Raw genomic sequence first — 13,495 nt, forward strand, 5'->3', positions numbered from 1 at the left:
TACAACTTTATAATGTTATGTCACTTATAGTTTAATCTGAGTGAGGGGAGAAATCTGTTAAATGACTGAGAAGGTAATATGATCATAGATAAAGAAATAAATATATGCAGAACTTGGGAACAGAACTTGAGATATCATATATGGGGGACAAAGGATAGAGAGGCCAAAAAAACCCAAAGACTGCCTGCTCACTATTTGGTCTTGGGCAGTAGAAATGATGGTCCCACAATGCTGTCACATTAACAGAAGAGACGGCTGTTTATAATATGGCTTTATTTACCATTTTGCTCATTATCCTAAAGCAGCACCAAGTGCCCAGTGAGGGTACTAGAGCTACAGTACTACTGTAATTCCCAGAACAAATTAGATGTCCATTCAATAGGTTTCAACTAAGGTTTATAGAACGTTTGCTATGTGCACGGCACTATGCTAAGAAATGGAGTTTTCAGTGGTGATCAAGTGTTAACATGGTACCCACCCTTATTTGCATAGAGGATATTGAATAAATATTTGAAAAAATCCATGAAAGAAAGTTATGCAGCCCTAGTGGAGACTGTATAACTCCTACCTCCCTCCAATCAGTCCTACAATGGGACAGGAATTCTTACCTCCCCATGTAGTGCTTAAGAGTGTGGACTTGGGTTTCAACAGACATGGGGTTAAATTCACCCAGTTCCACCACTTACCAAATTAATGGACTGAAACACAACTTTACCACTCTGAGTTGTAGTTTCTGTACCAATGAAATAGGTCTGTTTTAAAGAAAACAATTACAAAGACTTCTAGTGCTTACCTAGATCTCCTCCCTTTTTAGGCATATGAGAAGATTTTAGGTAGGAAGATGTGATTTTTTTTCTGGCCATTGAGAGTTGAATAATCATAATACATGAGATTTCAAGACTAAAACATAGAAGAAAAGTGTGTAACACTGTATTTACCCTCCGAGGTGACCAAAGAAAACTTTTGTTCATTCGGAATGGCACAAAACAAGATGGTTAAACTGGTCTCTGAAGGATATATATGTATATGCAGGTAGCATGGCAATAATTAAGTCTTTGTTATGTGAATTCATAACAAAATTTTGTTTGCTTATTACTGCATCATTACATAGTTCATAGTAAATTATAGAGACCAGAAATAGAATAAGGATTTAAAGTGCTTAGCACTTACTGGAATATAGTAAACTCAATAAATGGTAGCCTGTGCTCTAGACACAGATGGTTCTCTTAAAGGGGTCAGACTATTTCTCTGGTGTCCAGGAGGAAGGAGTTTTAGGCACTTCTCTTAGTATCAGAACTCTGCTATACTCAGTGCAGGAAAGCTATCAACCGCCATCCACACTGATTCATATGAAATGACTAGCTCCTTCTTTTATTTAAATCACTGTACATTGACAATATTTGCTCTACCAAAGGGGCTCATGTTATTCAGCTCTACAAAGTCGCAAATAATATATATTTGAAAACAAATGGTAGCTGATGTAAGCACCAGATGGCTCAAACATAAAATCAAGGAAGCTGCTTTTAGCTCTACCCCAGGGCTCTTAAAGCCGCCTTCTCAGGGCTCCTTTATATGTTGTAGTTTATTTCTGAAGTGACAATAAAATTGGGAACAGCAGAATGGAAAGGAGCACCACAGCTTCAGCATGTTTTAACAGTCTGCTATGCATATGAGATGAAACGTTGCCATCACTAGAATCAACAACATCTTGACACATGATTCAAACGTCAAGAATATCCAAAAATGTAAGATGTCTTTGAATCAGAGACAAGATGCTTAAGTCAAAACCAGATTGGCGCCCAGACCCGGAAAGGATCCTGTCTTCTCTTCTGAAAAGAAGAGACATTTGTAAAGCAGTTTTGGCCTTGAGGGCTCCACCCCTAAGAAATCCCTCATTACAATCCCTTGCGTTTGGTGCTAAGTGTGGGATGTGCCGAGCTTGGTGTCAGGGTATCACAGAAAGACATTATGCCTTAAAAGCCACAGGAATAGTGCTGCTCAGAAAAGCTACCAGCTATATGGAAAAGCTTGCTAGGCCTGCAGAACCAGCCCCATCTCAAGTAGAGAGTTGCCGGGCCTGTGTTGGTTATGTTTTGCTGCATAATAAATTAGCCCAAGCTTAGCAATTTAAAACAGCAAACATTTCTCACCTCACAGTTTCTGTAGGTCAGGGATCTGGAAGTGGTTTAACTGGGTGGCTCTGGGTCAGGGTCTCTCACAAAGATGCAATTAAGACGCTAGTGCAAAGGTGCCCAAAGATGTACTTACCAAATCCAATGGATGTGTCATGATGATGGGAACGAGTGTTGTTGGGGGGGGGAGAGGGGGGGTGGGGGGGTGGGGTTGAATGGGACCTCACATATATATTTTTAATGTAATATTATTACAAAGTCAATAAAAAAAAATAAAAAATAAAAGACGCTAACTGGGGCTGCAGTCATCTGAGATTTGGCTGGTCTTAAGGATTTGCTTCCAAGATCACTCAGGGTGTGTGGTAGGAGGGGGCCTCAGTCTCTTGCCCTGTGTGCGTCTCCATAGAGCGGTTCACCACTTGCCTTCTCCCAGTAACTGATCATAAGTTGGGGCCTGAGGGAAGTGCTCAAAACCAACCTTGGTACAAGTGAGAGAGCACTAGACAAGGATGTGAACATCAGGAGTCCAGGATCAATGCAGGCCCTCTAGGAGGCTGCCTACCACAGGGAACATGGCTGTAGCAGAACTGGCTAAGCCATACTCTTCCCTGCTTGTCTCTTTCCTTCTGCTGTATCTATCTCCTAAGACAAGCATACAATCCTAACTTCTATCTGGGACCACACTGACATGGAAGAATATTCTTGTAAATATTTTGCATGACTTTTTTTTTTATTTTAGAAATTATGGACATCTTTAAGTATCTTTCACATTATATTCTCTTTCTGTGGCGAACCATACTTGTTTTGATTATTCTCCCAGGCATACCAAAGCTGCAGAGCTATAAGTCCAGTTTTTAGAAGTGCACCCTCCCAAATAGAAAGTCACAAGAATAGAGTCTGAGTGACAGAAGCAGCCTATCCCCTTTCCACTCTGGTAACTTTGCTAAATTACAAAATACACATGCTTTCATTTCCAATTAATTATCCCCAAACAAATACTTCCCAGTCTATTGTCTCTGTCTCTTGACAAATGAACAAATTAGATGGACAGTATCAGACAACAAGGGAAGGTGCTTTTGCTTTGAATCAGCAATGAAAATGAGGATTTAAACAATGAAATGTAGATGAGAAGAATAGGAGAGCTATTTATAAAGGTATTCCCACCTCCTGCTTTAGCTATATGAAAATATCAAAAACATCAAAACATTCTGAACGAAAAGGAAATTGGCAGATACAGTCATTGGCCATAATAAATACTCAGAAAATTTTTGTAAAAATAAAATAAACAGTGAATAGAGTGTCAAACCAACTTGCCAATCTCTTTCAAGTTTTCACCTCATACTGGCCCACCTATATCTGTAGTCTGATCAGTTAGTAGCTAGAAATGATTTGTAGAGATGGCAGCCAATAGATAATTCTTATGTTGAAAACCAATACTGAATAATGCAGGTTCCTAACCTATAGGATTCTTGTACCTTAATTCTTATAGGCTGTCTTTTCCACCCAATTATAGTGAAGACTGTCTTTCACACTTAAGGAACACAGGCTTAAGTGTTAAGTGCAAGTTCTAGAGTCCAGACACCCTGGACTTGAATTCTGGCTATGTTACTTACTTTCTGTGTCATTTTGGACAGATGACTTCATTTCTCTATTCTTACTTTTCTCCTCTTTCATAATGGGTATAATAATTGTACCCACTTCTCCGTGTTGTTGTCAAGATTAAAAGGGTTAATATTTTTAACACATTTAGAGCATTGCCTAGCATGTATCCAATGCAGCCATGCTTCTATCATCATTACTGTTTTGGTTTGCTAAGCTGTGAGAATGCAATATACCAGAAATGGGTTGGCCTTTACAATGGAGATTTATTAGGTTCAAGGCTGAGGGAAATGTCTAAATCAAGGCTCATCAGTGATACCTTCTTCCCAGCTGCTGGGATTCCTGGACTCCTTTCTCACATGGCCAGGCACATGAGTCTACAGGGTCCTCCCTCTACCTCTTGGCTTCCTTGCCTTCTGCTTCCTGCTTTGTGGCTTTCTCTCTGTTTTTGTGACCTTGTCTTTGTCTCTCTCCACATATTCATCCCATTTATAAAGGACTCCAGTAAGAGGAATAAGACCCACCCTTGGTCACACCTTACTGAAGTAAACTAACCAAAAGACCCTTAACTAAAGTAACCTAATCAAAAAGTCCCATCCACAAAAGACTCACACCCACAGGAATGGGTTAGCTCTAAGAACATGATTTTATAGCCAGTTTATATAAAAATAAAATAAAGTGATGTAGCAGTTTGACCTAGTTATGAATTCCAAAAATAGATATTGGATTATGTTTGTAAACTGTTCTGAATCTGGACATGATTAAGTTATAGTTAGGGCTTTGATTGGGTCACTTCATTAGGACATTGATTCCCCACTCCTTGGTAGGTGGACTAACAGATAAAAGGCATGGCAAAGGACAGAGTCGAGGGTTTTTGATGTTGGAGTTTGATGCTGAAGTGTTAAGCTGGAGCCCTGGGAAGTAAGCTCACAGAGGAAAGAGAAGGAAGCCCCAGGAAGAGAGGAACACTGAGCCCAGGAAGAAGCAATTCCAAGAAGAGAGGAACCATGAACCCAGAGAGAAGCAAGGCCCTGGAAGGGTGAAACCCAGGAAGCCTGAACCCTCACAGATGTCGGCAGCCATCTTGCTCCAACATGTGAAAACAGACTTTGGTGAGGGAAGTAATTGATGCTTTATGGCCTAGAATCTGTAAGCTCCTACCCCAAATAAATATCCTTTATAAAAACCAACTGATTTCTGGTATTTTGCATCAGTACTCCTTTGGCTGACTAATACAGGTGATTATCAAATTTTCATTTTAACCTTTAATGAATGAATGAATATTTTGGGAAATTGTTTTGCCATAGACATTCCTTATTTATTGGATTAACTAAAGGTTTGGTCACTTCACCTTTATACTAACTACAACAAATCCTAATTAAATGGCTTGGCAATTAGAGACACTATGGACTGAAGAACTATTGTGTCAATTTTTTAAAATCTTAAAATATTACTTTTACTTTTGGTGTATTACCTCTTATACTTATCAGAACCAGATTACTTTCCACAGATATAGTCATTTGATCAATAGATTCATATTTTCAAAGTTATTACATCATGAGTAAATAAAATCATTTAACATATTAGTATTCAATAATGGAAATATATCTATGAGAGAGGTTGTAGGAGAATCAGTCCTTCTTAATCCTAAAGTTATGCTTCAGTTGGTCACTTCTGTTCACATAACCTGAATTTCCCTCCACAAGTCTGGGTTCTTCCTGTAGAGGGAGCCCCCAGAGCTCCTCTACTCCATGTAACTCATCAAATCGCTGGGAAATGTGATATTGGGAGATTTGTCATAAAATCTATCATTTCTGCAAAAGCTCCACCATCCACATAAAGTTAAAATGGCAAAGGGAAAAAGTTAAAGCTTTACTATGACTTGAGAGGAGGCCAACAGAGATAGGGAAAGGGAGAGAGAAAGAGAGAGAACAGGGAAGGGGGGAGAGGGAGAGAGTGAGAGAGAGAGGATGTAGAAGGCAGCAGACTAGCCACAAAACTGGATCATGAAAGGAATATATGACACACTGAAATAAGCAAAGGGTATTGGCATCGAATCATATCCAATCTAGGGCAGTTCGGGACAGAATTTCATTTCCACAAAATCTGTTGGGAGTTGCCAAGGAAGTCAGCAAAACTCAAACCAAAACTCCTAAAAAGTGAGAGGCATATATTGTTTGCTTCTATCTGACAAGCATAAAGCAAGCCTTCTTCATTCTATGTACAGGTCAAAAGCATACAAGCAGACCCTGATCTGTGGCATTTGAGCTTAGCCAAAGTGCTCTTAAATTCAATATGGGACAACACCACAACCACCACCACTCCATACTGTTAGACTCCTTGACTGTGGGCTTTGTCAGGGCAGTGGCACTGTCTATGTCTGCTCACTGTTACATCTCTGGCATCTACCATAGCACTTGGCATATCATAATTAATCATCTTTTGGCATGAACTAATGAAAGAAGTGCTTCAGATGGAGTCCCACTGCTAAAGAAAGGGACCTGAACTAGCAGTCCAGAAACATGACTTCTGATCTTGGTTGTGACCGTAACTAGCATTGTGACAAGTAACATGTTAGCTCAATGCTTCACTTTTCAGATGAGGAAACTGACCTAGAGAGGTTAGATAACTTGCTTAAGCCTGAAAAGTTAACAAGCACAGAGCCAGGATAGTTTCCCAAGTGCACATTCTCTCCACTACCCTGTGCTGTGTTCCTATAAAGCAAACTGAATCTCCTTCAAGTTATAAACTACCCTGTTACTTCACTGACATCATCCCAACCATAGCTATACAAACTGTCTCCCACCCACCTCCCTAACCATCTACCATCTTGGGCTGTCATTATATAGAAGCTAATAATAATTTAAATGTGTAATATATAACATGTATATATTATAATTGTTACAATAAGAACTACTAACAATTTTTAATATTTACTATGTATTAGGCACTATGATAAAATTTTTACAGAAGTTATTTTATTTAATTTTCACAATAAACTTTTGAGGCAATTTATTATTTTCCTCATTTTACAGTCGAAGAAACTGAAGCTCAGAGAGGGTACATAATTCACCTAATACCATCACTTTGAGATAAGATGGGTAGGTATTACTTTCTCCATTTCTCTAGGTGACAAAATGGGATTCAAAGAGTTTGTGCTATCCAAAATTACTAAGCTAGTTAATGGCAGCACCTATTCCAAAATGCAAGTGTTTTACTTCCTAAGATGGATTTTTTTTTCTCTGTCAACTATTGCCTCTAGGCACTTTAGACGCAAAAGGAATATTAATGTGGCAAAAAATACACTATTTAAATTATTTACACAAATGAACATTAAACAAATATGTTGCTTAAAATTCATACTATTGCAGCAAACAGCAGGAACGTTTAGTAAACAGGAAGGAAAAAGGAAAGCCTACAAGTTCACAGAAGTTTGAGAAGTTATCTAACAAGTTGGCTTCTGACACTTCCTCAATGAGTGTAGCCTCTTAAAATACAGTTCTGGGGGTTGGGGTGGCAAAAGAGGATCAAAAAGCCAAATAATGTTAAAACAACTCCTTTGTTTTCGTATAAGGCCTAAAACTCATATAATTTTAATGGCTAAACATTCTATCCAACATAATCAATGGGTAATATATCTTGGATTCTTTTCCCAAGAATTCTGTTTTTGTATGTATAAGAGTAACTTGCTTCACTGAAATATGCAATTTGGGGTAACAATCAGTCATATCTGAAATTCTGCTTAACTTTATAAACTTTATTGTTTGTGAATCTATTAAAGGTCTTTGTATTAACACCTACTAGAATATTCAGACTTGGCAAAATCTTGATCCATTGAGCTTGATAGCAGTTTGTTCTCTAAAAACAAGTTTTACTAAAATTATATGTATTTCTTTTATGCATGTACAGTAGATTGTGCAATCAGGACACATTTATATCCAACTCATTATGCCCTCCTGAATTATCTATCTTTTCTTCCTTTGTGATAATGAGGCATTTTATAATTAAATAGCAGGGGAATAAAACAGAATATTATGATATGGTCAGGTCAGCAAGTATCTTGGTCTAGCTCTAATATTTCAATTTGCATAATAAAAACTACTTTAATGCTGCCTTAATTTTTTAAAAGCCTTTAAATTAAAGCTTTTTTATACAGGTCAAGTGAACTTCTTTTTGAACTTAGTAATAGAACCCTCTTATATTGGGATCAGATTTAAACTACTGTCTTAAGATGTTTGGTTAAAGTCTGAGAGTCACTACTCTCCAGGAATCATCTTGTTTCCACAGATTCTGTGGTGTCATCACATGTGCATGACATATAGATGCCCACAAAAGCACATGCACACATGAGCAGATGTAACCACATGCATATATACAGCGGTACATGTGTTATTTCACTCACCTAGTAAATGTTTACTGGGTACCTACTGTATGCCCAGCATTGTTTGTGCCACTGAGACTACAATAGCAAAGCAGGCAATGTTGCTGCTTTTGTGAAGCTTACATTCTCGTGAGACAAACAGGTAAATAAACAAAAATTTTCATCGTGCCAGGTTGTGATAAGTGATTTGAAGAAATATGTATATACCTTTATGTGTATGACAACTGTTGTAGTTTGGCAAGTATAACAAATACCACACATTAGATTGACTGAAACAACAGAAATGCATTGACTCATGGTTTTCAGGCTAGAAGAACATCCAAAATCAAGTTATCAGCAACGCTTATTTTCTCCTGTTAGTCTGTGGTGACCTGGTGCTGCCAGCTGGCAATCCTTGAGGTTCTTTGGTTTTCCCCTTACATAGCAAGGTCCTCTCCTTTTTTCTTCTGGGTTTCTGCTGGCTTCCAGCTTTTCCCCGTGGCCTTCTTGGACCCTAGCTTCCAGATTCTTCTCTTATTAAAACCTCCAATAATCTGGATCAATGCCCATCCTCATTTAGTTGGATCATACCTTAATTAAAAATAACATCTTTAAGAGGTTCTATTTACAATAGGTTTATAACCACAGGAATATAAAGTATGATTAAGAACATGTCTAAATTAAGATACATGATTCAGTCTACCACAACAGCATATATATATAATATATAATAAAAATACGTATTTATCATAAAACACACACACGTATGTATGTGTATATACTCACCGTATACCCCAGTATATATGTACATACACATTTGCACTTGTTCAGATAAAATTAAAACAGAGTGGCAAAATTTCCAAAGTTAAACATGCTCCAAAATTGGTTGGGTTTTACTTTGGCTCCAAATAAAATTGCTTATGGAGCCCTTCATCTTCAGTCACATGCTCTCCTTGCCTCCAGGGGTTGTGAGGATTAGATAATATGATAGGAAAGAAATTGAGATGCCACCCATCTTGGCACATTACTAAGGAGATTTGGCTCTCTTTGATCTGGCATACTTAAGGTAACATTATTTGGTAGAATATCGCGAAGTCTTTCTTTATCTTCATTGTTGCTAATTGGGTGTGAAAAAACCTGGTTTCTAATTCCATTCCTGCTATTTATTGGCTATGTGACTTGGACATGTCACTATACCCATCTAGGCCTCATTTTCTCATTTTCTCATATGAACTGGTGGGATCACAATAGTCTCTAAGACTTCTTTGAGTCGTAACATCCTCTGATTCTAATTCAAATAATTTACTTTGATACCATGCTCTTCAGAGATCACATTATGCCATTTCAATATTTCATATTCTCAAGTGCATTGCCCAGGGCAGAATTTGCTGTAGCCAAATTTATTGTCAGCAGGTTTACACCGGTAATGAACCCATCTGACATCCCATTCTGTTGTCTGTCACCAGCTTGGACAAAGCATATGAACCAAATGTTGAAACTAAGATTTAGTATGTCAGTTCCCAGAGAAGTTTACCAACAAACTTCTGACCAAGATAAATTTCCTGCTACATGCTCCTGAAGTACACTGTATTTCTTTTTCATTGCACTTAACCACAGTGTAAACTATGTAATTATATTTTTTTATTCATTGTCCATCTCCCTTACAATGAGTTTTATAGAGAAGGGAACTTGTCTGTCTTATTCATTACTGTATCAATAGCACTTAGCATTGTGTCATGGAAATAGAACACACTCAAAAGATGCATTGAAAAAGGAATGAATAATTTCCAATAATCTGTTTTGTCAGTGTGGCAATGATAAGGAAGATCTTCAAGGAAGCATCTGTGGTCACCATTTGTGGCTTTGCCCTTGGTCCTTGCTATTTTTTCTTAACTGAGCCAACAGTTCAACATGGACTGCCACTTGGCAATCCCTCCTTTCTGCTAACATCCGTTCTCATGAATGCTGCATTGTTACCCCACTGCTTCAAAAGAACATTCAGAAGGCTGCAATAATACTGTTGTGCCAGCCTATTCTGTTCTTGATATTCTGTATTGAGACTGCCCTTACTTACTGGGCCCAGAGAAGCTGCACTTGAGTGTAGCTGGTTTCATGCTTGTGAGTGGTGTCGTCTAGCATCTTCTTTGTCACAAGAATTTGCCATTGAAGGCCATTTCACACTGGACAACGGGGTGAACTCACTTTGCAAACCTTTAGAGGAGCCAATATACCAGGGATATTTGTTACCATCCTCAAATCATCTTTTTATTATGAATTTTCTATTTCTTTATTAGTGAGTTGTTTATAAACATACTGCACAAGTAGAGCCTGCATGTGCCTACAGATCAAAAGGTTTTACCATGACATCAGAAAAGTTGGACATGGATTGGAAAGGAAAGGTACAAAAATTGGTATCTTCCTACTATATGCCAGTTGCTATGATATGTGTCTCATCTTGATTATTCATCTTTTTAAAAAAAATTCTACCAATGATCAATAACTTTTAAAAGATCTCACAGCTTGGACATGGCAGAGATTTAATTTCAGGTTTGTCTAACTCCAACCATACACTAAATGCATTAATATCTCACATGGCTAAGTCTTATTGACAATGTTGATTTGAATTTGCCTCACTCCCTTTCAGATCCAACGTGTCAAACTGATGAGCAATGTGCTAATTCAAGAAAGTGGATACCTCATAAAATCTGATCATTTGCCAATTCATGGGAGATCCCTGTACCAACAAAAATCCAGAGGCAGTAACTAAAATTCATTCTTCTGCACAGTCATATGTAGAGAAGAATTGGAAAGAGCTAAGAGCTAACCGGTTGCGCTTAAGTCCTTGGAAGTAATTAAAGTTTTGTAGGTTCAAAACAATAAACAATCTAAGTATAAATTACCAGGCATCCAGGCCCTGCATTCCTTGCATGGCATCAATACAATGGACTTTCACAAATATATCAGTGACAACTTAATACTCCTTTTTTGGATCCTTAAACACATTCCCTTTGCATTGATTTTCATTCTAATTTGCATGAGAGAGTAAATCAAGTGTGTTTCCTGAAGACTGAGATAATTATTCTTCTGTATATAGGGAAGCATGTTTCAAAAATAATACCATACTCTCATCAGCCCCTTTCCAGAGATTATCCATACAATAATGAAAGTCATACAATCATAGGCAATAGAATGCTAAATGAAATTTTCACTGAAACTCAGAAATCCTCAATGGCCTTCTAACTCAATGTTATAATCTATTTACTGAAAACTGGTAATTTACCTAGAAGAAGTCTAGGGGCAAATGTTCAGTCTCTTGTAATTCATAGCATAAACCAAAATTATCCCCAAATTCTTTTCTCAAAATGTCATCCAAGAGGGAAATTTAACAACCAAGTTTGTTCATAAGCCTGGAAAGATATTTAATTAATATTATGAAGTATATGAAAGCGTAATTTGTTATGAATGTTCCTTCTTTACTACAAATAATATTTTCCTCTCTCACACAGAACTCTCTGTTGATTAACTGAGAGAGTATTTCATATTCAAAGAAGTATTTTTGACCAAGGTTAAGTATAACACCATTCTTGTCACCTCAAGATATTAACAAGATGATAATGTTGTTAATATTTTTTTTAGTTTTGACATACCACTTTGTCTTCAAACAGATACCAGCCATACACACAAAACATAGAAGATACTGCAGCTCTGTAATTCTTATGCCTTGGTAAATTCTCCTTTTCTGCATCATCTATGCATATATACTCAAACATCTGCCAACAATAGCTGCAGGTATCATATTCCTTCCACTAGGTACAAAACTTTCTTCTACAAAATATACAAGAATAATCTTGTATATTTGAAAAGCTACAGTGAAGCTTTGGTGGTTAAATGCAGCATGTCTTAACATGGATACATTCCCTTGTAAACATTTGGACATATTTTCACAAATTTTTTTCATAAATAGAAATGACTTTCTTGAGGAAAAATATTTACTTTTAGAGTTGAATTATATGATAGTCATAATAACACAAAGTATTGGTAAGGCTGTTAAAGTTTCAATGCCATTTATCTTAACTTCAATTAAAAACAGGCTAGCATTTACAGAGATACGCCTATATGCCAGGCAGGTACTGTGCTATGTGATTTGTGTGCATTATCTCATTTACTCTCACTACAATGCTGAGTGGTAGATATTATTGCTATCTCTGTTATATACACATGCAAACAGGGAGAGGATAACTCCTAACTATTGAACCCAGAATTTGATCTTAGATCAGTTTAGTTTAGAACCCCTATTTACAAACACTGAGCTAAACATCTTTTAAACAACAACCATGTGATGGGAAACAAAAATCCAACGAAGCATGTGAGCAAACTATTAATAATCTTGTATTTATATATCAGATGAGTGAAATCCAGAGCTTGATTTAGAGTCCCATGCCTAATAGTACCAGATAAAATGGAATCTGAGTCACCTTATTTCCAGTACAGTGCTTACTGTGTTACAGTAATAACTTATGATCCCTGATGTCATCTATAACCACATGAATGTTCAGAATTCATGTGTTTCTTCTCTGAAGGCAAAAGTATGGTTCCTAAATTGTAACTTGAACTCTGTAACGAAAAGTCTCTGCTATTCCAGAGCATAGAGAAGACTAAAATACACACTCTCTGTAAGGGTGAAAAGGAAGGATAACCTTTTTTGCCATCTCTGTCCAACTTCAGTCATTGTCTTCTGTGTCTTCCATTAGCACTAACTTCGTTCATTCCAAGGTTAGGTCCTCGTCATTCTTATGTGAGAACAACACTGTTTCCTCTCCACAATGATTGGGAATCAGAGCTTTCATATTAAACCATGGCAACCAGCAGAATTAATATCTAAGGGGTCCTAGTAACATAATCATATTGCCTCTCAACAGTCTAAAAGGTAACATACACATTACTGTTATATGATAACATAATGATGAAATAAACAACCTAGAGACCAAATATGACTTTAAGTGCATGCAAATGAAGATCATTGATACTGGGCAATTCTACTAGTACATCGTATGGGTATGTTATAAAACAATAATTAATGCAGTCTCTTCAAAGGGCTCTTACAGATTGCTCCTTCTTATAACACATTCTGTTTCCTCGACATCTTGTTTTAATAGAATTCCCTATTGGCCAAAATCACATTTCCTAAAGAAGTAAAATCTTGTTTCACATGACACCTCATTTTTCTATAAAACTGTTGAAAATGTCTGTCTTGGTGAACTTCTCCTCACCTCTATTTTATGTACAATTAAAACCATCCCTTTGCTAAGTCCGTTCTCCCCCCACAATAATGCAATAGCCTGCAATGATATATTCTGCCGTTAACCCTGAGTGCTTGCTCTGTTTCTACGTAATGAGGCACAGA

General features: G+C 37.2%; 1 protein-coding gene and 1 long non-coding RNA gene across 2 annotated transcripts in view; both read left to right on the forward strand.

The window, feature by feature from the left end:
* Window positions 1–13,495, forward strand: part of NEGR1 (neuronal growth regulator 1) — a 923,741-nt gene that overhangs the window by 787,721 nt on the left and 122,525 nt on the right. The window lies entirely within an intron of this gene.
* Window positions 1–13,495, forward strand: part of LOC131279742 (uncharacterized) — a 46,597-nt gene that overhangs the window by 11,562 nt on the left and 21,540 nt on the right. The window contains exon 3 of the long non-coding RNA XR_009187182.1: window positions 6,767–6,832. This is a non-coding gene — a long non-coding RNA (uncharacterized lncRNA). The remainder of the gene's footprint in view (window positions 1–6,766; window positions 6,833–13,495) is intronic.

This window comes from Dasypus novemcinctus, chromosome 9 (genome assembly GCF_030445035.2).
Source record: "Dasypus novemcinctus isolate mDasNov1 chromosome 9, mDasNov1.1.hap2, whole genome shotgun sequence".
Classification (NCBI taxonomy): Eukaryota; Metazoa; Chordata; class Mammalia; order Cingulata; family Dasypodidae; genus Dasypus; species Dasypus novemcinctus.